The sequence below is a fragment of the Psammomys obesus genome, unplaced genomic scaffold (genome assembly GCF_907164565.1).
Source record: "Psammomys obesus unplaced genomic scaffold, mPsaObe1.curated_primary_1811, whole genome shotgun sequence".
In the NCBI taxonomy this organism is placed as follows: domain Eukaryota; kingdom Metazoa; phylum Chordata; class Mammalia; order Rodentia; family Muridae; genus Psammomys; species Psammomys obesus.
In genome coordinates, this window is record NW_026592666.1 from 4,335,002 (window position 1) to 4,362,545 (window position 27,544).

At 37.9% G+C, this 27,544-nt stretch overlaps 1 pseudogene; it reads right to left on the reverse strand.

Annotated features, from left to right (window-relative positions):
* Nucleotides 1-645: 645 nt before the first annotated feature.
* Nucleotides 646-27,544, reverse strand: part of LOC129682459 (ornithine decarboxylase-like) — an 83,172-nt pseudogene continuing 56,273 nt past the window's right edge.

The following is a 27,544-nucleotide window of genomic DNA, read 5'->3' on the forward strand; positions in this document are numbered from 1 at the left end:
CCACAGAGGAAGAGGATCAAGGCAGTCCTGATGAGACTTGATAAGCTATGGGCGATGACAGAGGAGGAGAACTCCCTCATTCAGTGGACTAAGAAAATGGGATAAGGGGAAAGATAGCGGGAGAGTGGGACTGTGAGGAGTTGAGGGAGGAGTATTCTTTATTTTTTTTAATTTTTAAATAATTTTGTACATTCACTTGTATCCCAGCTGTAGCCCTCTCCTTCTTTCCCACCCAATCCTCCCCTCCCGCCCTCATCTCCTGCCCCCGAGGGAGGGATTTCCTTTTTCTTTTTCTTTTTTCTTTTTTTTTTTTTTATTTCAAGATACTTTATTTTCAAAATGGGTCACAACATAAGCTTTTGGCCCATTCTGCCAATGTACAAGCTACAAATGCTTGCTCAGCAGCTGAGGGGCACTCGTTAGTATCATGTCTGAAAAGTGAATAAAAATCCATATAAAACAAATATTCAGAGTTTCCATAGGAATACAGGGAAGTGTGACCCCCATCTTCTAGCCTTCCTTCTGCATTGGTGCCAACCCTACTCTTACAGAGACATTCCAGGACTAGCAGTAATTAAGTTAAATGGTCCCCCCAAATCCCTCAACTTGAGCTAAACTTGCAGGTAAGAGCTACAAGAACGGCATCTATGCGTTGATACTAGTGGAAGCACAGGATTCTGGATGACGGTCCAAGCCGCTCTCTTGGGCACAAGACATGGGCAGAGTGCCAGTATCCTGATCCTCCACTTCCGGCGGGAAGCCACGGCTCTGGATCGCTTCATGAGTTGTCACATTGGCCGTGACATTATGTAGTAGACGGTCGGCCTCTGGAACCCATTGAAAGTAGAAGCAGCAGCAACGGTGTATGCACCCATGTTCTCAAAGAGCATCCAATCACCCACATGCATTTCAGGCAGGTGACAGCGTTCAACAATCCGATCAAGGCCATCGCAAGTTGGCCCCCAGATGCTGGATGAGTAATACTTCTCACCTGGCTTGGGTCTCTTCTGCAGCAGGGCCTTCACATGTGCATGATCATAAAGAACACAGTTAAATGAGCCATATACTCCATCGTTCACATAATACATGAAGGTTTGCTCATTTGACTCATCTTCATCATCAGAGCCAGTCTGCTCCTTCCATACAGTTTTTTTTGTTTGTTTGTTTGTTTTGGCAATAATATTGACTGCAAGAGTAAAAGCTGATTTTCAATCTGGATACATAATGAAAAAATTGTGAAAAAAAAAACAAGAATTACAAACGCTGGTTCCACCATGTAGGCTATCATTTGCTGCTGCTGTTGTTTTCTGTTCCTGTTTGCTTATTTGATGCGATCAAACTATTTTTTCTTCAGAATACATAGTGATATGGGTTCTTACATAGTTCTTCAACTAATCTGTGAGTTTAAAGAAAAATTTATCCTTTATTTGGTAGTTTAAAAGACATTTTGAGAAGAGGCTCCAGAGGTTCTGCTGTTTCATTTTATTTTTCTTGCTCTGGAGTTACCTCTGCTGAACTTCTACCCCGTGTTCTCACATCTTTCATTAGAATGTTTTTCTCAAACGACAATGAGGATTTTATCCTCCTTCTCTTCTCCTTCTATTTCACAGGACTCTGAGGCAAATATGGTTCCATAGATAACTATCTTTGTACAAGTCTTAAGCTTAATAATTACAGCCAAGAGATCCTGGGAGCCAAGGTGATGAGAAAACTGTTTTGAATTCCTTGGAAAAAGAAGATTCAAAATGTTAATTGTCTACAGTTATTACCTATTTAAAATTAATTATGAACTACAGGATATTCAAGTCAAAAATGGAAACATATTTTTGTTCAAATATAGTTTAAAAAAGATAAATGAACCTTCTAGTAATAAAATATCCCCATTTTCTTGGAAATCTGGAGGCCTATAATGTGTCTTGGCATTCAACAATGTCTTGCATAACCATGTACTGATGACTTCAAGTATAATGTAGATAAATGAAAAACATAAGGATTACATTTTCTTTGACACACATGTGAAAATTTTGAGAGGAAACACATTTGGCACATATGCTGTGGACTCAGCAGAGGGGAAGTATGAGCAAAATATCCCAGAACAGTTCCCAAAATCCACAAAATTCACAAGAAAAGGGTTTCCAGACAAAATGAAAAAGAAAACAAACAAACAAAAGACTAACAAGTAAAACATGTCCATAATTATCAATATGTAACCCTGCAAATAGCTTTTTTAAGACTACAACGTTTTATAAAGTAAATCACATTTAATCAACTATAGCTTTATTATTTTAATTGAATAATACTATGCATCTTGTTCATACAATGTAATAAAATCTAATGCAGTATTATCTAATCACCTAAGAGCAATGTCATAAAATGTTTCTAAATATTTACAGAAATAAAAAAGGAAGAGCACTATTTAGGCATCTTCTAGTGGTTGTGTTATGCCAGGTTCACGGGACCCTCAGAGACCACCAGGAGACGACTCGATGCAATTGCAAGAGAGCTTTATTACGAGAGCGATCGAACTCGGGACCCAAGTCTCACTGGCGCAGCAGTAGAGAAGTGGGACCCCGAGCTCTGAGTGAACAGGATTTTTAAAGGGAAAGTCTGTGAACCAGGGGTTTCCATGGCAGCAAGCAGGGGCACAAGCCTTGGCGTTACAGAATTGGGTGAAGTTTAGCAGGGCGGGGTGACCTTTTCTGAGGCACATAATCACAATGGCTAAGGCATATAATCACAATGGCTATTTTTCTAAACCATATCTGAAACATTGGGGAGAATTTTCCCACCCGATTCTCAACCGGTTCCCATTGATTATTGCTGGGGAGTTTGCCTCTATTTTCTATGAAGCATTTATTCTGTTATATTTCCTGGAGGCTGTTGCTAGGAGAGTTAACTTTTTTTTTCTGACAGGTGTACATTCTGTTATATTTCCTGGTACCTGAATTCAGTTCCCAGTCAAGATCTTTATTTCAAAATGGAGTTATATTCAGGCTATCTTAAGCTCTTCAGTTGAACTAACTGTTGGACACTAGCTATTTGCATATATTATAATAAGGTCTTCATAATTTTGATAGAACTGCAGTATGCATTATGACAAATGTTTAACAGACCCAGAGGCTGTGCAGACACCAGTCCCAAAAATGTACAGAAGCAAGACATGAAATATTTTACATGAAATACTTGAATGTAATTAATTACATGAATGTTAACTTATAGCAAAAAAAAAATGTATTTCACTTCCCTATTTCATTACACAAAATAGTAGGCAGATGGATACTGTCATATGTGAGCAAGCTTCACCAAAATGCTCTTCATGAAACCATTAGTGATAGTAAATTAATTTGAATGTAAATAACCAAATGGAACTGAATGTCCTGCCAGAAGCTGCAAAAATACATTTCAGAGCAATAAACTAAGTGCATTAAGAAAAGTGCAGGGAATCATATGAAAGAAGGGAAGTTAGTATGATATGGAAAGGATAGGAGCTCTACAAGGACCAAATATATCTGGGCACAGGGTCTTTTCTGAGACTGAAACTCAACCAAGGACCATCTATGGATATAACCTAGAACTTCTGCTCGGATGTGGCCTGTGGTAGCTCAGTAACCAAGTAGTTTTCCAAAGTAAGGGGGACACGGACTATTTCTAACAGGATCTCAAGGGCAGGCTGTTTGACACCTCCCCCCAGGGGAGGAGCAGTCTGTTAGGCCACAGAGGAGGACTTTGCAGCCAGCCCTGAAGATACCTGATAAAACAGGGACAGATGAAAGGGGAGGAGGTCCTCCCCTATCAGGGGACTTGGAAAGGGGCAGGGAGGAGACCAGGGAGGAGTGTGGGGTTGGGGAGGGAATGAGGGAGCGGGATACAGCTGGGACACAGAGTGAACAAAATGTAACTAAAAAGAAAAAATAAAAAAAAAAAATAAAAAAAAAGCAAAAAAAAAAAAAAAAAAGAAAAGTCCTAGGGAAATAATAACCTTGATTTTCTAAGATGTCTACAATGTAAGAAAAGGATTGTCATAGTGTTAAGTCATCATTAGTGTGTATTAATGACCAGCAACCTTTGTGAAGGCTGTATCCAGCTAATTACTGTTACTGTTGATATTTTTATAATGATAGCTTGGGAGAGAAAAATTAGAAACATGGATGTTTATGGTAAACCACACTGTAAGTCTAACTCGCTTCAAAAAACAGTTTGACTCAGAACTCTTTCCAAATGAAAATAAATTATTGGAATCCTTCCTAGCCTTTCCTTTTTTAATTTTTATTTTTTATTAATTACAGTTTATTCACTTTATATCCCAGCTGTGGCCTCCTCCCTCATTCCCTCACAATCCAACTCTCCCTTCCTCATCCCCTCCCATGCTCCTCTCCAAGTCCACTGTTAAGGGAGGCCCTCCTTCCCTTCCCTCTAACACTAGCCTATCAGGTCTCATCAGGACCAGATACATTGTCTTCTTCTGTGGCATGGTAAGGCTGCTACCCTATCAAGGGGAATTTATCAAAGAGACAGCCTCTGAGTTCATGACAGAGACAATCTCTGTTCCCATTACTGGGAAACACACTTGGATACTGAGCTGCCATGGGTTACATCTGTGCAGGGGTTATAGGTTATCTCCATGCATGGACCTTGGTTGGAGTATCAGTCCCCAAAAAGACCCTTGGGCCCAGATTTTTTGGTTCTGTTGTTCTCCTTGTGTAGTTCCTGTCCCCTCCAGGTCTTTATATAACCCCCTTCTTTCTAAAGATTCTCTGCTCTCTGCCCTAAGTTTGGCTATGAGTCTGAGCATCTGCTTTGAGACCCTGCTGGGTGGAGTATTTCAGAGACCCTAATCCTGTCCTGTTTCCAGTTTTCTCCATATTCTGACATCTGTTCTGTTTCCCTTTCTGAGTGAGGATTGATCATCTTACCCAGGATCCTCCTTCTTGCTTAGCTTCTTTAGGTGTACAGATTTTAGTGCATTTATCCTATATTATAACTGTAATATCCACTTATAAGTGAGTATATACTATGTGTGTCTTTCTGCTTCTGGGATACCTCATTCAGGATGATCTTTTCTGGTCCCACCATTTTCCTGCAAATTTTGTAATTTCCTTGTTTTTAATTGCTGAGTAGTATTCCATTGTGTCTTTGCAAAGAAGGGCTGTCAATCTTTGGAAATCTAGAATGAGACCTGAGATTGAATAGTTATGGAGCAGTGATAACTTACAGTTGTTTATTAGAATTACGAGAACCTTTTCAGAGTATGATTTCCTAAGTCTCAGCCCCCACACACTGGATCAGAATCTTCTATGTTTGCTCAAGTACACAAAAGGGATATTTGCTCAACCATGTTTATAGCAGCTTTATTTGTAATAGCCAGAACCTGGAAACAACCCAGATGTCCATCAACGGAGGAATGGGTACAGAAATTGTGGTATTTTTACACAATGGAATACTACTCAGCAATCAAAAAGGAGGAAATCATGAAATTTGCAGGCAAATGGTGGAATCTAGACAAGATCATCTTGAGTGAAATATCCCAGAAGGAGAAAGACAAACACGGTATATACTCACTTATATAGACCTATAAGATATAATAAACATAATGAAATCTATACACCTAAAAAAGATAATCAAGAGAGCGGACATGGGGTAAGATTAACAATCCTCGTTTTGAAAGACAGATGGGATACGCATTGAACATTGACAGGAGTCTACTGAGCGCATTGGAAAGACTCTAACTAGCAGTGTTTTCAAAGCAAAGTCTCGTGACCAAACCTTTGGCAGGGTGCAGGGAATCATAAGAAAGAAGGGGAGTTAGACTGATGAGGAAAGGATAGGAGCTCCACAAAGACCAAAGATATCTGGCCACAGGGTCTTTTCTGAGACCCTGGTTTCATGCAACCAAGGACCATGTATGAATGTAACCTAGAACCTCTGCTCAGATGTAGCCTGTGGTAGCTCAGTAACCAATTGGTTTCCCATAGTGAGGGGAACAAGGACTATTTCTAACAGGAACTCAATGGCTGGCTCTTTGGCCTCCCCACCCCCCAAGGGAGGAGCAGTCCTGTTAGGCCACAGAGGAGAGCTTTGCAGCCAGTCCTGAGGATACCTGATAAAACAGGATCAGATGAATGGGGAGGAGGTCCCCCCTATCAGTGGACTTGGCAAGGGGCACGGTGGAGAGGAGGGAGGGAGGGAGGGACTGGGAGGGAATGAGGGATCGGGACACGGCTGGGGTACATAGTTAATAAAATGTAACTGATAAGAAAAAAATAAAATACGAAAAAAAGGCATTCTGCTATTGTTGCTGAAATTTACTTCAGCAAAACTGTTTATCTCAAAGTAAATTAACATAATATAAACATACATGTCACATTTTTTTGACATGAGCATCCTGAGCATATTCATACTGATCATATTCATACACATGATGTCACATCCCTGGAGGGGTCCAATTTGAAATGTTCCTAGAATCTTCATCTATTTCTGCTCATTCTGCAATATGCACACACTCACACACACACAAATCTGTCCCAAGCATATATAAGTGACTTGTGAAGCTTCTCAGGGCATGGGACAGTTAAAATCAAGAAATCAAGAAAAAAATAGGGGTTAGGTAACTTAACTTTTAGCAAATAGAAAATAAGGTTCTAATGTATACTTGTCAAATGGAAGGTTGCCAATAAATGTTTGTGATCAAATACTGAAGACAAGAAAGTGTTTGAGTCAAAACATCTTTCTGGTTCTTAGCCAACAACATAGCCATGCAGACCAGAATGGTAAACTGCTTCAAATGCACCTGAAAGATGAGCAGAGATATTTCTTGCTCACAAAAATGTCATCAAATCCATAGTTACCTGTTTTGTTTACTGTTTTTTAAGCAACCTCCAAAGTCTACAAATTTTCTACCTGCTTTTTTTAATCTACTGAAAGTGAGAATTATTTGTGGTTGAATAGCACGTAGCCAACCTGAAGATTTTCATTAACTTGCCAATGACATCTTATTTTTTATTATTATACATAGTGCAGTGTATATGTGTATATACATATGTGTGTACATGTATATATATATATATATATATTATGTGAAAATGAAAGCTTTATCACAATAAATACATGACATATAAAAAAACAAAAAAGATGCCTGTATGAGATCACTGAATAATAATAATAATAATAATAATAATAACAATAATAAAAGCCATGACAGCTTGAATCAGGATGTGTGCACAAGCTATGATTTGTGCCAGCAAATTTTTTTTATCAAGAAGTACGCTATCTTTTATACACTTTGCAGCAGGAAAATGGGACAGAATCAGCAGAAAGTTATCACACAAAGGGCCATGTCAGCAGGAAGCTACTCAAGCAACCTTGCCCAAAGGGAGCACAGCATATCTCAACTGTGCCACAGAGACAGAACTCAGCATCATTGAGAATGATGATAGCCCTTCAAGGATGGGAAAAGTAGAGTAGGTAGATACCTAAACCATCGCTCTCTCAAAGCTCTTGCACCAGGCCATGACTGCCCTTGCAGAGCATGTTCCTGGTTTTAGCAAAGTCCTGCACCAGCCCGAAACCTTCATAAACTGTTTACATGATTCTTTGGGATCATTGGTGTCAATAAGCAGAAATCAAAAGAAGTAATTCAAAAGCTTTTAATCATGAAAAAGAATATTTGAGATACTTTTTATCAGGATCGTGGTGTTCGTATAATCATATGGCAAGTTATAGTTTTACTATATATTTATAGAAAATAAAGTAAGTATTTCTAAACCCAAATTAAAAAAAAAAAATAAGAATGAAATTGGAGCAATCTCATGCAGGCAATTTAAAGCACACCTAAAAGCTCAAGTACAAAAAGAAACAAACACAACCAAGATGGCAGGAAATAATCAAACTCAGGCCCAAAATCAGTAAAATAGAAACAAAGAAAGCAATACAAAGAATCAATAAAAAGTCCAAGTGGATCAAAGACCTCAAAATAAAACCAGATACGCTAAATCTGCTAGAAGAAAAAGTGGGGAACAGCCTAGAACTCATTGGCACAGGAGACAACTTCCTGAACAGAACACCAATAGCACAGGCTCTAAGAGCAACAATCAATAAATGGGACCTCATGAAACTGAAAAGCTTCTGTAAAGCAAAGGACACTGTCATCAACACAAAACCAATGCCTACAGATTGGAAAAGGATCTTCACCAACCCTTTATCTGACAGAGGGATAATATCCAGTATATATAAAGAACTAAAGAAGCTGAAAATCAGCAAACCAAGTAATCCAATTAAAAAATGGGGAACAGAGCTAAACAGAGAATTCTCAACAGAGGAATATCAAATGGCAGAGAAACACTTAAAGAAATGCTCAACCTCATTAGCCATCAGGGAATGCAAATCAAAACGACCCTGAGATTTCACCTTACACCCATCAGAATGGCCAAGATGAAAAACTCAAGTGACAATACAAGCTGGAGAGACTGTGGAGAAACGGGAACCCTCCTCCACTGTTGATGGAAATGTAAACTGGTACAACCACTTTGAAAGTCTATCTGGTGCTTTCTCGGACAATTTGGAATGGTGCTTCCTCAAGACCCAGCTATACCACTGCTAGGTATATACCCAAAATTTGCTCAAGGACACAACAAGGACATTTACTCAACCATGTTTATAGCAGCTTTATTTGTAATAGACAGAACCTGGAAACAACCCATATGTCCATCAATGGAGGAATGGATGCAGAAATTGTGGTATTTTTACACAATGGAATACTACTCAGCAATCAAAAAGGAGGAAATCATGAAATTTGTAGGCAAATGGTGGGATCTAGAAAAGATCATTCTGAGTGAAGTATCCCAGAAGGAGAAAGACAAACATGGTATATACTTGCTTATATAGACCTACAAGATATGATAAACATAATGAAATCTATACACCTGAACAAGATAAGAAAGCAGACACGGGTAAGATGATCAATCCTCATTTAGAAAGACAAATGGGATGTGCATTGAATGTATGACAGGAGTCTATGCTGAAGGCATCTGAAAGACTCTACTTAGCAGTGTTTCAAAGCAGATATGAAGACTCATAACCAAACCTTAGGCAGAGTACAGGGAACCACATGAAAGAAGGGGAGTTAGTATGATGTTGAAAGGATAGGAGCTTCATAAGGACTAAATATATCTGGGCACAGGGTCTTTTATGAGACTGACATGCAACCAAGGACCATGTATGGATATATCTTAGAACCTCTGCTCTGATGTAGCCTGTGGTAGCTCAGTAACCAATTGGTTTCCCATAGTAAGGGGAACAAGGACTATTTCTAACAGGAACTCAATGACTGGCTCTTTGACCTCCCCACCCCCCAAGGGAGGAGCAGTCCTGTTAGGCCACAGAGGAGTACTTTGCAGCCAGTCCTGAAGATAGCTGATAAAACAGGGTCAGATGAAAGGGAGGAGGTCCTCCCCTATCAGTGGACTTGGAAAGGATCAGGGAGGAACTGAGGGATGGAGGGTGAGATTGGGAGGGAATGAGGGAGCAGGATACAGCTGGGATACAGAGTTAACAAAATGTAACTAATAAAAATTAAAAACAAAAAAGAAAATCAATAAAATAAGAGTTGGCTGAAAAAAATCTCCGAGACTAATTCTTATCCAGACTAACTAAAAGACAGAGATAGAATATCAAAATTAACAACATTGGAATGAAAGGGGGGGCATAATAGCCAACTAGGAAATCCAAGGAATTATTATGTCATACTAAAAAGCATGTGCTCTGCAAAAAGTAGAAAAACTAAAAGAAATGGACAATTTTCTCTATAGAAACCACGAAACCAAGTTAAATCAAGATCAAATAAACAACTTAAATAGACCTATAACCTCTAAGAAAACATACTAGACACAGTGATTAAACAACACAAGAAAGAAAGAAATTGGAGCAATCTCACGCTAGCAACTTAAATCAAACCTAAAAGCTCTAGAAAGAAAAGAAACAAACAACTACCGCAGAAGGCATCTGAAAGACTACCTAGCAGCCTTTCAAAACAGATACTAAGACTCATAACCAAACCTTTGACAGAAGGGTAGTTAGTGTGACTTGGAAAGGATAGGAGCTCCACAAGGACCAAATATATCTGGATACAGGGGTCTTTTCTGAAACTGTTTCTCCAACCAAGGACCATGTATGGATATAACCTAGAACCTTTGCTTGGATGAAGCTCCTGGTAGCTCAATAACCAATTGGTTTCCCATAGTAAGGGGTACAGGGATTATCTCTGACAGGAATTCAATGACTGGCTCTTTGGCCTCCCCACCCCCCAAGGGAGGAGCAGTCCTGCTAGGCCACAGAGGAGGACTTTGCAGCCAGTCCTGAAGATACCTGATAAAACAGGAACAGACGAAAGGGGAGGAGGTCCTCCCCAAACAGTGGACTTGGAAAAGGGCAGGGAGGAGCTGAAGGAGAGAGGGGAGGATTGGGAGGGAAAAAGGGAGCAGGATACAGCTGGTATACAGAGTTAATAAAATGTAAATAATAACAATAATAATAATAAATTTAAAAAAAGAAACAAACACAACCAAGATGGCAAGAAATAATGAAACTCAGGCCTAAAATCAATAAAATAGAAACAAAGAGAGAAATACAAATAATCAATAAAATAAGAGTTGACTGAGAAAATCAGCAAGATAGCCTAATTATTATCCAGACTAACTAAAAGACAGAGATAGAATATCAAAATTCACAACATTGGAAATGAAAAAGGGGGCATAACAGAAACGTAGGAAACCCAAGGTATTATTATGTCATACTTAAAAAAAAAAAAGTGATCCCTAAACCGCTTAGAAAAAAAATTGGGGAAGAGCCTTGAACTCATTGGCACAGGAGACAACTTCCTGAATAGAACAACAACAGCACAAACTCTAAGCACAACAATGAATAGATGGGACCTCATGAAATTGAAAAGCTTCTGTAAAGCAAAGGACACTATCCTCAGAACAAAATGACTGCCTACAGATTGGGAAAGGATCTTCACCAACCCTATAACTGACAGCAGGCAAATACCCAGTATATATAAAGATCTCAAGAAGTTAAACAGCAAGAAATCAAGTAATCCAATTAAAAATGGGGTATAGAGCTAAACAGAGAATTCTCAATAGAGGAATATTGAATAGCAGAGAAACACTTAAAGAAATGTTCAACATCCTTAGTCATAAGGGAAATGCAAATCAAAACGACCCTAAGATTTCACCTTACACCCATCAGAATGGCTAAGATCAAAAACTCAAGTGACAGCACATGCTGGAGAGGCTGTGGAGAAAGGGGAACCCTCCTCCACTGCTGGTGGGAATGTAAACTTGTATAACCACTCTGGAAATCAATCTGGTGCTTCCTCAGACAACTAGGAATAGCACTTCCTCAAGATCCAGCTATACCACTCCTAGGCATATACACAGAAGAGGCTCAAGTACACAATAAGAACATTAGCTCAACCATGTTTGTAGCAGCTTTATTTGTAATAGCCAGAAGCTGGAAACAGCCCAGATGCCCCTCAGTGGAGAATCAGATACAGAAATTGTGGTACATCTACACAATGGAATATTACTCAGCAATAAAAAACAAGGAAATAATGAAATTTGCAGGTAAATGGTGGGATCTGGAGAAGATTACCCTGAGTGAGCTATCCCAGAAGCAGAAAGACACACACGGTATATACTCACTCATATAGACATATAATATAGGATAAACCTACTAAAATCTGTCCACCTAAAGAAACTAATCAAGGGGGAGAACTCTTACTAAAATGCTCAATCCCTATCCAGAAAGGCAAAGAGGATGGACATCAGAAGGAGAAAAGAGAGAACAAGTCAGAAGCCTGACACAGAGGACCTCTGAAAGGCTCTGCCCTGCAGACTCTCAAGGCAGATGCTGAGACTTACGGCCAAACTTTGGGCAGAGTGCAGGGAATCTTATGAAAGAAGAGGGAAACAGTAAGATCTGGAGAGGACAGGAACTCCACAAGGAGAGCAACAGAACCAAAAAATCTGAGCACAGGGGTCTTTCCTGAGACTGATACTCGAACCAAGGACTATTCATGGAGATAACCTAGAACCCCTGCACAGATGTAGTCCGTGGCAGTTCAGTATCCAAGTGGGTTCCATTGTAATGGGAACAGGGACTGTCTCTGACATGAACTGATTGACCTGCTCTTTAATTACCTCCCCCTGAGGGGGAAGCAGGATTACCAGGCCACAGAAGAAAACACTGCAGCCACTCCTGATGAGACCTAATAAACTAGGATCAGAAGGAAGGAAAAGAAGACCTCCCCTATCAGTGCAGTTGGGGAGGGGCATGTATGTGTGCAGAGGGGGGAGGAAGGGAGGGATTGGAACAGGAGGAGAGAGGGAACCACAGGGGGGCTACAAAGTGAATAAAGTGTAATTAATAAAGAATTAAAAAAAAACATGTGTTCTGCAAAAACTAGAAAAACTAAAAGAAATGGACAATTTTCCCTATAGAATCCACTAACCAAAGTCAAATCAAGGTCAAAGAAACAACTTAAATAGACCTATAACATCTAAGAAAACATACTGGACACAGTGATTAAAAAAAAAAGCATGACATGACAAGCACATGAAATTAAAGGACAGTATGGGGGTTGGGAGAGAGAGGAACTTAATTGGAGGGAATGAGGGTGGATTGATAAATTATTTTTAAATGTATTAAAAGTAGATAAAATTTTAAAAAGAACTGATGATTATGAACAAGTAAATTAGAAGAAAATCAGGAGAAAATACCCACAGTAAAGATAAAACTGAAACTAGGAGATGGGAAAGCATTTTAAAAAATAATGTGTTCAGAAGCAATCCAAAGATAGGGCTTGATATTATTATTATTGTTGTTGTTGTTATTATTATTATTATTTACAATATATTCACTCTAACCCCAAATGTAGGCCACTCCCTCACTTCCTCCCAACCCCAACCTCCCTTTCTCCTCGCCTTTATAACCTTCCCTTAGTCCACGGATTGATAGGGAGGTCCTCCTGTCCTGCTACCTGACCCTAGCCTATCAGGTCTCCTCAGGACCACCTGCATCCTCTTCCTCTGTGGCCTAGTAAGATGGCTGTGCCAGGGATTGGTGATCAAAAAGCAGGTAACCAGTATCATGTGGAAGATTGCCCATGCCCCCTTAGAAGGGGGCCCCCGTGGAGACTGAGCTGCCCGTGTACTACATTGAGGAGGGGGTCTATGTCCTCTCCATGCATGGTCCTTGGCTGACGCATCAATCTCGACAGGAAACCCTGGGCCCAGATTTTTTTGCTTTGTTGGTCTCCTTGTGTAGCTCCTGTCCCCTCCAGGTCTTTCTATCTCCACCTTCTTCCATAAAGACTCCCTGTGCTCTGGATAAGGTTTGGCTGTTAGTCTTAGGATCTGTCAATACCCTGCTCGGTGGAGTCTTTCACAGGACCTTTGTGCTAGGCTCCCAACTTGTTCTCTCTCTTCTACAGTTTCCAGTGTCTATCCTGTTTGCCTTTCTAAATGAAAATTAACCATCTCCCCAGGATCCTCCGTATTGTTTAGCTTCTTTAGGACTATAGATTTTAGTATGTTTATCCTATAATATATGTCTAATATCCACTTATAAGTGAGTATATACCACAAGTGTCTTTCTTCTCCTGGAATACCTCACTCAAGATGATCTTTTCTAGTTCCCACCATTTGCCTGCAAATTTCATGATTTTCTTGTTTTTAACAGCTGAATAGTGTTCCATTGTGTAAATGTACCACAATTTCTGTATCCATTCTTGCTTTGGGGACATCTAAATTGTTTCCAGATTCTAGCTATTATGAATAAAGCTGCTATGAACATAGTTGAGCAAATGTCCTTATTGTATAGTTAACATATTTTGGATATATGCCTAGGAGTGGTATAGCTGGAACTTGAGGTAGTGCCATTCCTAATTGTCTGAGAAAGCACCAGATTGATTTCCAAAGTGGTTGTACAAATTTACATTCCCACCAGCAATGGAGGAGGGTTCCCCTTACTCCACAACCTTTCCAGCATGTGTTGTCACTTGAGTTTTTGATCTTAACCATTCTGATTGAATCTCAGAGTCATTTTGATTTGCATTTTCTTGATGACTAAGGAATTGAAGCATTTAAATGTTTCTCAACCATTCGATATTCCTCTGTTAAGAATTCTGTTTGGCTATGTATCCCATTTTTTAATTGGATTATTCGGCTTGCTGGTGCTTAATTTTTTGAGGTCTTCATATATTCTGGATATTAGTGCTCTGTCAAATATGGGGTTGGTAAAGATCCTTTCCCAGTTTGTAGTCTGTCGTTTAGTTCGATTGACAGTATCCTTTGCTTTACCAAAGCTTTTAAGTTTTATGAGGTTCCATTTATTGATTGTTGATCATAGAGCCTGAGCTGTTGGTGTTCTCTTCAGGAAGTTGTCTCCTGTGCCAATGAGTTCAAGGCTCTTTCTGATGTTTTGTGCTAGCAGATTTAGTGTCTCTGGTTTTACATTGAGGTCTTTGATTGACTGGGGCTTTAGTTGTGTGCAGGAAGATAAATATGGGTCTATTTGCATTTTTCTACATGTAGACATCCATTTAGACCAGCACAAAATTTGTTGAAGATGCAGTCTTTTTTTCCATTTTATGGTTTTGGTTTCTTTGTCTGAAATTATGTGTTTTTCGATGTGTGGGTTTATTTCTGGGTCTTCGATTGATTCTATTGATCCACCACTTTATTTCTATGCCAGTCCTATGTTGTTTTTATTACTGTTGCTCTATGGTACAGCTTGAGATCTGGGTTGGGGATACCTCCAGAAGGTCTTTTATTGTACAGGATTGTTTCAGCTATTCTGGGTTTTTTGTTTTTCCATATGAAGTTGAGAATTGTTCTTTTGAAGATGGTGCATAAGAAGAATCTCACTGCTGCAGCTAGGAAGGAAAACAATAGTGTAACTACCTCCCAGTGAGCACCTGACACATGAGAGGATTCAGGAGTGCTCCCAGGTCCCTTGGGAAAGATATTCTAGGCAGGGAAAAGTTTTTGTTTTAATTTTCTGATTTTCCAAGGTAATAAAAAAATGCATGTTATCCACTTCTTGCTTTAATCACATCACCGTGAACTGGTCAAGGAACTTTAAGGCAAATCCTGTGGCAACTCTACTGAAATTTCCAATGTGGTAGAATTTTCCTCAGTAGGCATACTGAAAACAGATTGTGGGAGCCAATTCATGCAGTGTATGTGGAACTCATAGTGAGTACTCACAGGAAACCTGGCCACAAGAACTTGACTAATACAAGAGCGAATTCACCATGCAGAATCCTTACTCAGAAAATTGGTTTGAATGAAAACGGAGTAACTGAATGGTGGAAATATAACATACTTTTATAAGTTTTATGGACATCTGTGTTTATTCTGTTAGCTTAGAGTGATCATTTCTATGTCTATATTTGACCTTTTCAATGCATATTTCCTTCATGTACATGGCTATTTATGTAAGTAAATATCCATTAAATATAAGTATCACATTCATTTGTTTAATATACCCGTAAGAAAAGACTTAAATGACTGACAAATGTTTCGGCTGCTCAGATGGAAGAAATTCTGCATGCCAGAGTTTATTGGAGGTAACGGAATGGACTTCCGTTCAGATGAAGAGAATAAAATCACAGTGAAATAATTTTCTGACATCTTCTATTTACAACCTTTATTCAAGGAAATAAAGTTATACATTCTCCTTTGAACACATTTTTCCTCTCCATTTATGATTTAAACCTGGCAAACCAGAAAACTGTTGAAATCCCGAATCAATATTCCCTCTGTTCCAAAGCTATTTTCTCACATTAAGAACTCATTAACGGTCTCATGAAAGTTCTCTTGACAAATCTTTTTTGATGATCCTCCAAAAACATATCACTAAACTTTCATGTCCAAGTAAATACTTAAAATTGCATATCTGATTCATCCATACTTGAACCTATGATTTCTCAATGATGAGTGAGATACAGGGTTACGTGGTGAGTAAAGATTTTTAAGCTTTCTATAGATTCTCTGCCCTTATCATTATAGGAAATATAATTATTTATTTTGTGTGGGTTCCAGAGGATGTCATTGTGTTTTAATATACGTATGTCAGTGTATGTAGACACTCACATTATATGTCCTTGACCTGATCCTTAATAATTTTTCAACTACAAAGGCTATATACAAATGTACACTGGACTGTTTTGTTTTCTTTACTAACTGTTATTTAACTGTTCATTTTTATGGCTGCAATGTGACAGTTTTAACACATGTGTACAAGAAATAATCATCAAATCATTATAATGTAACTTCCTCTGCCTTTTATGTGTACTGACTTTGTTCTGGGACCCATAGAACTCCCTTTTCCTAATGCTTTATGAAATGGATGTTGAATTTTAAAATGTAGTCAATCTAAAATGTAATTGAACACCATAACATTTCAATTATATTTTGGCATCAGTTACCCAATTCATTCTAGAGATCAGTCTAGTAAATGACTTTTTAATAAAACCGTGAAGCACAGACAAACAAAAGAACATAAATCAGCTTCTATCAAGCTACAAATCTTCCCTATAGCAAAACAAATGACTTAGCAAAGTAACAAGACAATACACAATAAAATATTTCAAGCCAATTAACCAGTAAAATACCAAGAATCATTTATATAAATATCACAAATTCAAGAGAAAAGTGAACAATAATAATAATAAACATTTCTCAAAAATCTATACACAAGGGGGATCCAAGATGGCAGCGACCAGCTCGTACCATTTCTGAGAGGCAGAGGATTTGAAACCCCTAAATTAGTGAGTGGAAGGGCAACTGATGTCGGAAAACCAACGTTGTTTCTTCCTGAAAGAGAGAGGACATCAGAGGATCAGAGAACATTTAGATTCAGGTCAGGAATGGACTTCTCTCGGAACAGAGAGCATCACTTCCCTTGTTCAGGCCTTCCTCCTCCTCGGGGAGCCAACACACAGTACCAGTTATGCTGAGTACAGAACTCACTGCCTGGGGACCAAGACAAAAGAGACAGGGTTCCTAGAGCCTGAACTGCGGCTGCTGTACCTGCCTGCTGAGTACCTGCCTGCTGAGTCCCAGATTGAAGTACCTGCCTGCCTAGTCCCAGATCTGCCATACAATTCTTCCAGGGTCGCATGTCTGAGAGCTGCAGTACCTACTCCCTAGGGCCTTCCATCCGGTGACTATATGGGCCATTCAATCCCTCAGTGTCAGATAGTCAGCTGTACAGCCAGCAAAGTCCAGCAGACCTGCAAAACCACCCAGGTACACCAGGCATCAGGTCACCTAGGTCTGTAGACCACTTTTGTGGCTCCCCAGGACTTCCCAGCAGGCACCTGGGCACTCCAGTTCTGCAGTCATAGCTGGACTCCCTAGTTCAGCAGCTACAGCACCACTGAGCTTATTGAGCCCAACTGCCACATTTGACTCAGCAGGTCCAAATCGGCCAGTAGAGAACTGGACAAATAGTAGGATCTGGAAAAGATCATCCTGAGTGAGATATCCCAGGAGCAGAAAGACACACACGGTATACACTCACTTATAAGTGGGTACTAGACCTATAAGATAGGATAAACATACTAAAATCTGTATAATTAAAGAAGATAAAGAAGAAAGAGGACCCAGGGTAAGATGATTAATCCCCAGGATGGACGTTGGAAGTAAGACAAAACAAGTAACAGGACAGGAGCCTACCACAAAGGGCTTCTGAAAGACTCAGCAGTGAATCAAAGCAGATGCAGATGCTGAGACTCATAACCAAACCTTCGGCAGAGTTCAGGGAATCATATGAAAGAAGGGGGAGTTAGTATGCTCTGGAGAGGACAGGAGTTCCACAAGGACCAAATATATCAGGGCACAGTGGTCTTCTATGAGACGGTTTCTCCAACCAAGGACCACGGATGGATATAATCTAGAATCCCTGCTCGGATGTAGCCCGTTTCTTGGCCTAATTTGTGGTGTGTACTAAATGTGATTATTAAATGCAATAAATGATTGAATGTTTTAATTCTTTAAAAAATGTATACACAAATGACCAGAAAAGTAATGAAATATGATCAGCATCACAAGTCATCAGAGAAATGAAAGTCAAATCCCCAAGGGAGTTTCAGTTCACCACGTTCAGCATAATTATAGCCAAAAGACAAAAATAGTCAATGCCGGCAATGATACAAAGAACTCACATGCAGGCGAAGGGGAATCTAAGTTAGTAAAGCCATTATGAAAAATCAAATGTAGAGGTTCCTCAAAGAATAAAACAGTGCTCTCAGAGGATCCCTCTATCATACTAGTTGCACATTAAAAAGATAACTGAATTTTCATGTTTATTGCAACAATAGTCACAACATGCAGGATATACAATGAACTAAGTATAAGATAACACAAGAATTAAAATACATAAAGAAAATGTGGGTTAGAGAAACAATAAAATATTGGTTAGCTATAATAGTGAAATCCTGTCTTTTATGATAACAGAAATAGAACTGAAGGATGTATTTCTATTTAATACAGGAATAGAAAGGCAAATACTATAGTATTTTTCTGTATTTAGAAGGTAAGCTAATTGTAAAGATTAGAATGAAAACTATTTCTAATGATATTCTGCTCTACTCATAGATGGGTGTCTATCCCAATTCTCATCAGATGGGCATCATCCAGAAACTGATGGGATGCAGATACAGAGACCCACAGCCAAATACTAGCCGTCATCAGGGGAACCCACTGAAGAAGGGTAGGAAGGATTGTAGGAGCCAGAAGAATATAGGCCACTATGTGAACATGGCCAATAAAATTAACTAAGCAGGGCTCAGAGAGGCTCACGTAGGCTGAAGTGACTAACAGATCCTGTACGAGTCTGAGATGAGTCCTCTGCATATATGTTATGGTCGTTAGCTTGGTGTCCTTGTGTGACTCTTAACAGTGAAGACAGAGGCTATCTCTGACTCTTTTGTGAGCACTTGAGACAATTTTACTCCTACTGGGTTGCCTCTTCCAGCCTAGTCTTGTTGTGACTCGTTAGGCCATGTTTGATGTATAGTACTGGAGTCCTAGTCTTTTATTTGAAGGGAAAAGGGCATATTTTGTATTCAAGTTATTTAATTAAAGTGTGATTTATTACAAAGTCTGTGCAGAGCCGAGGAAACCTTGAGTGTGTGTGAAGAGTAGATGATGTCTGAGTGAATGCATATAGTTTGACAGGAGCACAACATGTCAAGGACAAATTCCTCCAATCCATGGAAAATTGGCAAAGCCTGAGAATTGGCAAAATCTTTCTTCTGTCTGAGTGTGAATGACCACAGAGTGTTTGACCAGTGTATACGAAGACCAGCAACCAAAGCTTCCTCCTCCCAGGTAGTTAACATCCTGAGACTGCTCCCATACGAAATTCTCCTACAAATACTGGTTAACTCCTTCACTTGGTGTACACATAATAAATACACTGAAGTCTGGGATCTTGAAGTAGCGGAGACCAATCTGTCAGAGCACATAGAGTCCAACTGACCCCAGCTTTCCTGTACATGTGTCAGTCCATTCTTCTTTCTCTCTCTGCCCCCCTAGTCAGTTTTTCAGAACCAAATCATACTGATTGTGTGAAGTGTTTAAACTCTGCATTTTCTCAGACCTAGGTGGGCTTAACAGTGGTGGTCTAATAATAATGAGAGGGATAAATGCAGAGGCGGATCTTAATAAAACACTTTACACACAACATATAAAGTACTCCCAAATGCCAAAATGGAAGGGTATCACTAACACATTTCTCCTTCACTCACCGTATTTTAAGAGTTTAGGAGTCGTCCTTGATGCTATTAGAGCTATTCTAGCAGGGTTTCTGCTAATACGTGCCAGACTATCATGTCATTTTGACCAATCTAATTATCTACACTATTGTAACTGCCATCTCAATTTGTATGGTACCTCAGACTGTTCACCTCTAAATTAGTATGTGTTAAACTATGACTATTAGTTGTATCCCTCTGAAATCATTTTGGAAATTTAAACTGCTTGTCAAAAACACCAAATTCTTATTCATACTAAATTAAGGTCACTGTGAGATTTGGCATGTAGGATAACTTGTTATTTGGTCCAAATCCTTAATTTTATTGTTAATAACTGTTGATGAACTATCTTGTTTCTTTTCAAGCATGGCGGAACCATAAGTTGTGTGTGTCTGTGTCTGTGTATTTCAGGTTTAAGAAAACTTTCCTATGTCACATAACTCACATTCAACAGTTTCTCAGTTCCTATAACATTCTTCCACAAACTACCTCTGCTGCAAACTTCTTTTAGCATTTTGGCATGCATGCATAATTCTCTGTACCAAAGGTATTTCAGCTCATCTGACATGTTACTGTAACTAATGGGTGAATCTAAAATACAGTATAAAGCTTGAAAAATATACTGAAATAAAATATATCTATGCTTTTGATGCTACCAAAATAGTAAAAATGGGGCTAGAAATAATCATATGCATATGTTTGTACATATAATAAATGTATTTTAAAATAAGGTCAACTACACAAAAATTAAACCTTAATTTGAATGAGACTTTGCTTTATGTTCTTTAAATTAATAGTTATTTTTACACTTTATATTAATCATTTGAGGAAAACGCACAGTAAGCTATGAAGCTATTTCCCCTGCTAAGGGGGAAGCAAGCAAGAAACTTGATTCAGTTCTTGTGAAAGACTTAATGTGAAAAAAAAAAAAAAAACAGAATGGAAAGCCTTAATCAGACCTTCAAACAAAAAAGTCCTTTGAACATAATGAAATAAGCAGCTTCCTTCCTTCTTTGAGCAACACCATCTCAAACTTCAAGAATTTCCGATTTAGTCCTTGACCTTTTCAATGAGGTCATCACCAAATGAAATGTCTTGTTTCAAGAGAAACTGTAGACATTAGAAATTCTAGAGAGTTTAAGTGTAGCCTGTGTTAGATTCTATTGATATGAAGAGTAAGCATAAATCATGGTTGTTTGCTAAAGAAATCACTTGGCAAAGACTTTGAAAGCTTTCATATATATTATATGAGTTTATCGTCATAACCTGAGCAAATGTTCTTCATTTAAGCTTAACATGTCAATTACTTTTGTATTAGGTTATTTCCAGAAATAATACTTTATTTACTGAGAATTGTCACAGTAAGAAAGCTTTCTCTGTCTTAGAAACGTAAGCTTGTAAAAGAAACAATGGTTGTTGAGGAAAAAATAATCTCCATATCAAAATATTTTAGTTCAATTCACTGTGTGGCTTTATGAAATTAAAATAGGGCACTTATATAAAATCTATGTATGTGAAATAATTTATTCAGGTTTCTTTTTAAAAGTAAGCATGCCTCCTTTTGGAGCTCCTTTCACCTCCAGGTTTTTCTATCTTTCCCTTCTTTCATAAGATTCCCTGCACTCTGCTCTAAGTTTGGCTGTGGGTCTCAGCCTCTGCTTCGATACCTTGATCAGCAGAGTCTTTCAGAGGCCCTCTGTGGTAGGCTTTTGTCCTATTCCCTGTCTTCTCCTGCTTACGATGTTTACTGTGTTTGTCCTTCTCAATGAGGATTGAACATCTTCCCTAGGGTCTTCTTTGTTGTATAGCTTCTTTAGGACTATAGATTTTAATGTTTTTTCCTATATTATATGGTTAATGTCCACTTATGAGTGAGTATATACCATGTGTGTCTTTTTGCTTCTGGGTTATCTCACTCGAGATGACCTTTTCTAGTTCTCACTATTTGCCTGCAAATTTCATGATTTCCAATCACCTCCCCATGGGGTGTGCAGCCTTGCCAGGGCACAGAGGAAGACAATGCAACCAGTCCTGATGTGACCTGATAGACTAGGGTCAAATACAAGGGTAGGAATACCTCCTTGTCAGTGGACTAGGGGAGGGGTATAGTGGGAGAAGAAGAGGTAGGGTGAGATTGGGAGGAGACAAGGGAGGAGGAAACAGCTGTGATACAAATTGAATAAATTGTGATGAATGATAATAATAATACAAAGTGAGCATGTCTAAGTAGCTTTAATGTCATCATTTCCAACATTACCATTCCACTTTAATGACCGGAATTAACGTATTGTGTCTAAGGACCAAGATGAAAATTACTTTAAAATATTTTCCTAATGAAGTAAAGCAAATCATGTAAGTATAGAAGAGTGATAATACATGTCCACCATGAAATAATGTTTATAAAGGTTTTAATCCAAAAAGAAGACCAGAAAATTATTTTTTTAGTTCCATCATCCTCTTAATTCTAATATTAAATATCAAATGTTATAAACCTTAGAGTTAAATGATTGGCTACTATATATAAGTGATGAATAATATTTCTGTATGTTAGGCCTTTAAGAAGTAGACTTATGCCCAGGAGTACAGACTGGTTGATTTCATATGGAAAATTGCCCAAAGGAACCTAATCTAGGATTGCAGACACTAGCATAAGAGATCAAAGGCAAAGGTTTCAGTTAAGTACCAGCCTAGGTCCCACCCTTTGTTGAGTGGTAGAGACTGCAAAGGATACACTGTACATGGGAAATATTACAATCTGCTCTTCATTCTTTGCTCCTGGGTCTTATCTCTAACACTTACAATAGACAGTTTATCTCAATATGAATGTTTATAATTTCTACTCTTCAGCCACAAAACTCTAAGGAATAGACATTGTATTCAGAGAGAAGGAACCTGACGTTTTGATAATGCTATCCACTGTAAAAGAAAACCTGAATTTTAAATATAAACCACCCCAAATTTTTAAATAATACTATGGAAGACACTCTTAACTATCTGCCTCCAACTCAATACCACACCACCCTGATCATCATCACTTCTGCCTATCTCTGACAAAGGACTACATTGTAAAGTTATTTTCTATTAACTTACAATCTCCACAAACCCCCACTGTTAAAATCATGGTCTTAGCCCCTAAAATAAACAGAATTTTCACTGATAATAGTTAGCTTAGACCTTGGCAAGGAACCTAATCCTTTCCATTTATATTTTATTTAAAAAAATGCTCATATGTTCCACCCTAGTGAAAAATAGTTACACAAAGGAAACATTCTTTGTTACTGAATGCCATTCTGTCTGCATGCAATGACAGGAAACACTAAGGCCATCTTGCCACTTTGAGTGGCAAGGAAATATACAGCCTGAGGACAACGGAAGGAAAGATAAAAATTCATTAAGGTTCACATAGCATTGTTGAGTGCTGATTTTTAAACAAAGAGACGAAAGAGAAAAAGAAGTGTAAGTATAAGGTAAGATTTCTGCTGGCATCTGCAAACACATTTTATTTCTTAGATATTAGCATAGCATATCAATGTAACTTTTGTAGAAAGACTACATTTCTGAATAGTTTAATATGTTAATTCATTTCCCATTTCAGCTACTGGTGGGTAAAATGCACCTCATGACAACTGAAAAATACCGTGCTTGTTAGATACAATCAGTGGCCTTAATTCTGGTGAGGAAGATTGACATCACATGGCATTGCTGACTAAAATTGCCACAGGTGCTGTCAGAAAAATCATTATACAGAAACAATTGACATTTTCCCTTAAGAAATTTTAAAAAGCTACCCATTAAAATGAGTAAGTAGCATGTCCCAGTGATTTGATATAGGTAATGCTAGTCTTTTCCAAAGAATAAAATAAATCTATAATTATAATATAAAGTTAACTCGAAAATGCTTGGGCTTTGTTCTTTGCTTTTCCCAAGACAATATAAGTTGAAAACTATGTAGAAAGTTTTTCATGTCCTATCAAATTCACCCAATGCATATAAAATAAAACCATGACATTTTCTTATATTGGAAGGTAGGTTAAATGTATAATTTCTTAAATTCTACATAGTTTTTCTCGTGTTCATCATCATATTGACAAGTTTTAGTGATGCCTAAAGTTTGAAATAGCTTAAATGGGGAAATGAAAGACTTTGAATGATCATTGTCATATTATAAGGAATAAACTACCTAAAATGATGTCTACTTGCTGTTGTCCTTCCTCACTCATGTGTATTAGTACCAGTACACAACTAACATACAGTATGTAGTATGTTTGAAATATGAGACTTCCGAGAAAACCTTCTGTGTAGATGCGTAATTTTTTTCTAAGCCTCTACTGTGCTAGTCCATACTGTAAATAGAAAGAACCAGTTGCAGACATTAATAAAGTATACCAAAGAACAGGAGGATAAAGTTAACCATGGGATACTCAAGAATTTTTGTATTCTGATCTCTTTTAGAAGTGAGTTAATCCTTCTGAATTTAACATCAGCATCTGTGATTTTTATTGATAATATTCAATCTATTTAACATTAAAATAATTTAAAAGCTAATAGAAATGAACAGAAAGTATCTCAAAATGAGACTTCATGTGGCAGGGACATTACCTGTTGTGGTACTTGTTAGCTTTTCAAACTTTCTATTTTGTTTTTCTTCAGAGCCCGTCCCCGCAAAAAACATTAAACAGGGAATAACACCTCCTAAAAAGGGTTATCCTTTTTAAAAACTATGGGTCTGAGCTCCACATAGGAACTAGGGCTCTAACTGACAATGAGATGTCTTTTATCAGACAAATGATTCTAAAAATACAATAGCTTAACATGCATGGATGTTTACTCAGGATATTCAAGGGCCTTATAGCAAGTCTTTAAGATTTTTCCCAAATTAGTACAGGACAGTTTTGAAGGCCAAGTATAATTAAACAATTACCTGAGGATGCAGAGTGTCAAGGACAAGAGAAACACAAACTGAGAAAGAGTAGAAACAGTAAGCAATAGTATGGTTTAATTGTCAGTACCAAACACTAACTTGATCTTACAAAAAAACAAAGAGCAATAACAGCAGAAGCAGTTCACTTTAGAACACCACAAGAGTGTTTTTTCTTTTTGCTTTTCCTAGAGCATCAAGATTAGTTGACAATTTGAGTTGGTGGATCAGGAATAGGAAATTCACCATATTCCTGTGAGCATGAGCGTACGTTGAATGGAAATTTAGTTTGAAAGTAAGGTGAGATTTCAAATATTTGTGGCAGAATTCAAAGTGTATCACTGTCCAATCAAGAAAAACAATCCACTAGTTTGGTAATTTTTTAGGGTTCATTTAGAAATTTTGAAGAGACATTTACCTATAACAAACTTCTTGAACATGTTACTATCTGATGGATTAGCAAAACCTTGATTAAAGATAGGCAAATCAACTCTCCATGCTTGACAAGTTAATAAATGTAAATGAATGAGGCGCTGATGGTCAAAATAATTCAGCAAGATGGTAGAATGAGAAACTCACAGAATGGCCCAGATTGTTTTTTTCCAGAATTCTTAGAAATAAATGATTAAAGAAGAGTTACAAACAGCTGAACATTGATGCACACATAGACAGATTTATACATGAGGGAGGAAAAAATTATGAGTAAAAATCTAGACAAAGTTAAAACTTGGTCCTTATTTTGTTTGACGTTAAATGGATCTTGGAAATAGAACTTTGAAAAATGACGAACTTTGATTATAAAGTGTGTGAGCAAATCACATGGTCATATTAAAAAATAAGTCATAATACAATTGAGAAGATATGTAGGAACAAATAGCTCCACACTTTGAGCTTTATGTACAGAGCAACTAATTTATTTTGATGTAATTAGTGGTGAAAGTAATGCCATCAACCATCAGCAAGACTATTAACAAGAGTCATGTGCTTGGCAAAGCTGCTGGACGAAGTTTAAAGGATTAGAATGTTCGCAGATATTTAAAAAAAAAAAAATGGCAAAGTCCCAGTTGCTTTTGTGAGGGATTTTAAATTAAAGCAGCCGGCCTTTAAAGCATCATACAACGGGTAGAACAAACTCAAAGCTAATTAACTTGAATTCCTGTTTAGTCGTACAGCTTTGCAGTAATCTTTCAAGGATTCATGAAGAGAGGATTACCTGGCCTTGAGATGTATTTGGGAAAAGGGGGTACATGGAAGGTAAAGCAACCATCTGAATCAAGTGGCTTGTCCAGGCATGTCTGAGCCTCCTGATTACTTCTACACCAGACTTTTTATCTAGATATAAAATCAGCCCTTTATACATACAGGTGAATTAAAGACATTCATAGAAATGCATACATATGGATGCTTGTCATAAGAAGATAGAATAATATTTTTAGCCAGAATAAAGTGTAGAACTATTTACAACATTTAACCTAGAACTTTCTTCCACTGTTTATATTAAAGACATAGGACCTGAGCTGTATTTCTGGGTTAAGCGGCTTGCATTGTATGCAGGCACGGGGTTTTACTCTCATTACTAAAAAAGGAGTTAACAAAGAGAAATGAAAGAAGGACTTGCTGTGTGCTGTTAGTTATAATTTCAGTAAAATATTTGTACAGTCTCATTTGAAATTGTATGCTAGTCCATATTGATTGTACAAACTAATGATTGACAGCATGTTATTATTTTATTAAGATAGGTTTTCTTTTTCCTTTGACAATGCATCTTGCAGAGAAGTGTTGACTGCTCTGTCCTCAATAGATGGCAAGATCCTATTGTTGAAGACACAACACTCTTTGGTTCCAAGACATAGAGAAACTAACCTTGAAATGGTCAGTAAATCCTCTATACTGGGTGGCTTTCATTCTACAAGAAGCTGTTTTGCAGAGGAAGAAAAGACATTAGTGGTTTTAGCCATTAACTAGATGAACCAAATGTTAAAATAACAATCAGTAATACAAGATATACCTGCTGAAGCAATAATGCCATGACTGTCCCTTGTGTAAGCAACAATGCTTTGATTGTATTTGAGGGCTGTACTACAGAAACAAATTCATATCTAGTACGAAGAGCATAGTCAAAACTCACTATTAAGGAAGTCATTGGCCATACAAGGGAATCTATTGTTTTTCTAAATGATATGTTGCCAAACTGCCTTCTAAATATTTATGTTTGTCTACAGAATAGTTGTGTTCTCAATCTTATTCAGAAAAGCTCCTTTTTATAGTGTATGGTGGTTCATACATAAAACTGATCAAAGTGCTGAAAGTAAGTGACTGTGAATACATCAGTATACATAGAAAATATATATTTACTTCCTTCTCTCACAATGTTAAAGAAACCTTGCACAAGAGGGGAAGGATGAATGTAGAACTTGAAAGTTAGAGAAGAGCGCAGTGAAGTGCTTTACTCTAGCTATGTCTTGGCTTTTTCACACATGATCTCACACCAGTGGTTACAGGTGTGCATATATATACAAGATCAAACTGGCCAAAATACTGGCAAAAAAAATGGGAAAGAAGACCACCAGGAGCCACTCTTTACTGAGAGGAAATTGGCAATTGATAGCTCTTTGGGAAGACACAATCAGTCTCTGAGGCTATGTTGAAAAGCTTCATGTCAACTGGACACAAGGTAAGTCAACTAAGAGGAGGAAACGTCATTTAAGAAAATTCTGCCATAAGGTCAGCCTGTTGACGAGTTTGTAGGCATGTTCTTTTTTTTTTTTTTTCTCCTGACTTGTTCCCATTTTTTTTATTATTATTAT